Genomic DNA, 3,173 nt, shown 5'->3' on the forward strand with positions numbered 1-3,173 from the left:
AATAAAAAAACACTTTTATCCTACCTTATGTAATATTCCTCTTCAACAATATGCCTGGAAACCTCTAAAAACTCTTCAGTTGGACTATGCAATACAGTACTTCAATAGTGCTTTCCTACAAGTAATTAATGATCTAGCACCAATAAGAAAAATTCGTACCAAATCCAAACAGCTTCCCTGGTTGTCAAAAAACACAATTCTTCTACTAAAACAAAGGGACAGAGCTTGGTATCTCTTTTAGAATAATAGAAGTAAACAAAATCTCATTACTTACCAACAACTTCGAAATCAAACCAAAACACTAATTAAACAATACAAAAAAACTACTTCCAAACAACTCAGCTAAAATACCAGACAAATCCTAAAGGATTCTGGCAAACAGTCAACCCAGGAAAACCCACTACCCCAGCCCCAACTCTAACCAACCTAAATGATTGCATAGCCACTCAATTTAACTCACATTATATTAACTCAATAACCTCTCTACTTAACAGATGCCTCTGTGCATACCTCAAACTTCCAACAACAATTCTACCATCCTCTATCTCAAACCTATCCAAACAAGTTATATTAAAAATCTCCTTTCTAAACTAAATCCTTGCACACTAGCTGCAGACCAGCTACCTGGTGTCTTTCTACAATTAGCTGCTACTTCCATCACTTACCCTATATATATTCTCATTAACTGTTCTATCTCTGAACAGTACATACCACTCCTCTGGAAAATATCTCATGTCATACCCTTACATAAAGGCTGTCCCTCTACTGATGTATCCAACTACAGACCCATAGCCATTGTATCACCACTTACCAAAATCTTAGAAAAATGTATATACAAACCGATCTTAGACCACTTTATGTCAAACAATCTATTACCTAATACACAACATGGCTTTTGACCTAGGCATAGCACCAGTACAAAAAATATATATTTGTTTCATCTGTATGAATAGTATAAGTTTATTGTACTATCATTGTTATATGCTTTTAGATACAGTGTCAAGGAACTACATTTGAACTCCTATTGTAATTGTCATTTGTACAAATGTATAATTATACAATCTTCCTCTGAGCTTTTCTCCCCCTGGGTCAATGCTAAAAACAGGCTTCTGGCCCAGTTGGACACCACCTGATTATCAAATGTAAATAAAAAATAAATAAATAAAATGCCCCAAAGGTTTCTGTTCATAATTAGCCTGCTTCTGGTGAGAAGAAATCTAAGCCTGGTGATAATGGCAATGCACTGGTACTAGGCCTATAACTGAGAAAGGACCGATCTGAAATCGCTTGGTCCATGATTGTAAAGGCCCATTGTACATGTTTGATGGCTGTCTGAGTTCAGGATCAGACAGCTGTCAGACAGCTTGGCTGTGATCAAACAAGTTGCCATGCCCCCCCCTGTCACACACACACACACACACACACACACACACACACACACACACACACACACACACACACTGCTGGCAAGGTACCTGGTTAAACACAGTCAAAAGTTACATTTTTCTCATGGCTGACAAAAAAAGTTTCATGCTCCAGAGATAAAACTCAGAAAGAAAAATAATGCTGAGAACTGAAGGTCAGCATAAAGGGTTCAAGTCAGTTATGCAGAAAAAGTCTAAACTGCAGCTAGCTATGAGAAAACCATGACTTAAAAATACATACATGAGAAGTAACAAAATAAAACTAAAACTGTCGTTGTCAAACACACAGAAAGTGTATCTATCATTAAATCTTTGTAGAAAGAACTTTCTCTTACTTTATCCTACCATCGTTGCTAGGATAGAGTGACGCAGCTGTTTTACTTGTGATTTTAAGTACTTTTATCAAATGGAAGATGTTTTAAGAATAAAATCTTGGTTTTCCCAAATATAGTTTTCAGTTGCACAAGAGCTTTTTTTAACTGAGCGAATAATATTCCAGCTAGGAAAGTACATTGCTGTTTTTTCATGTGGGAAAATATGACAAGTGGTTTGTAAGGCCTTGGAACATGTTGTGCTGCCTTTTCCCTAGTGTTCTGTCAATGCTACAGAGGTCATACAATAAGAATTTGTAAACATGAAATGACTCACATTCTTCTCTCTTACTTTAAAGTATGTTGTACAGTTTTGAGCTATGGCTCGTCAAGGCTGGAGGAGAGAAAGGCTGAAATGCAGTCTCTTGGAGACTTAAGACTTGTAACTTAAAATACATGAGCATGTGTGGGGGAGACAGCAGAAAAGAACAACAGTATGTAAACCTTTGTTTCTGCACGCATGAAATAAATAAAGACAAAAACATTTCTGTCCATTATTTCGACAAGTGTTGGACATATTAAACACTGTTACCAAATGTTTACTGTAAAACAAGCTAAACATTTTTGGATATTTTTTAAATGCATAATCAAATCATTGTTGCTATAAATAACCTTGAAATAGCTTCTGTTTCTGAGACATTTTGAGATGTTACAGGCTTATAAATGTTGGCAACATTTATGCATTCAATAAATCTTCTGTTTTCTGCTGTACCATTTGTTCTGTAGTAAAAGTAGCCCATAAATACATCTGCAGTCAAAATCATTCTCAAAATCTTTCATATTTTTTCACTAGGCAAGATTTGTATGAGTTTAAAACCTTGTGCAAAACATCAGTGACAGGTAGCATTTCTTCCATTTTATTTATTAACTATGATATGTCACTCTTGGTTGAAACTTCTTCAAATGGGATAACCTTGTGATGTTTAGTACCTTTTTAATGAGGTCATGAGGAAGACAGTATATTTTAATTGTCCAGTTTGGTCATTCAATCAGGAAAAATACATGCTAGTGAAAACATGCTAAATGCAAAACTCTCCTTCTTCTTCCGGCAGCTCCCGTCAGGGGCCACCACAGCGGATCATCTGTTTCCATTTCTTCCTGTTCACTTTTTCTTGCTCTGTCACACCAACCACCTGCATGTCCTCTCTCACCACATCCATAAACCTTACCTTAGGCCTTCCTCTTTTCCTGTTATCTGACAGCTTCATCCTTAGCATCTTTTTCCCAATATACTCAGCATCCCTCCACAGCACATGTCCAAACCAACGTAATCTTGCCTCTCTGGCTTTGTCTCCAAATCTTCCAACCTGGGCTGACCCTCTGATATACTTATTCCTAATCCTGTCCACCCTTGTCACACCCAGTGCAAATCGTAACA

This window comes from Protopterus annectens, chromosome 15.part0 (assembly GCF_019279795.1).
Source record: "Protopterus annectens isolate FY-2018-M chromosome 15.part0, PAN1.0, whole genome shotgun sequence".
NCBI lineage: Eukaryota > Metazoa > Chordata > Ceratodontiformes > Protopteridae > Protopterus > Protopterus annectens.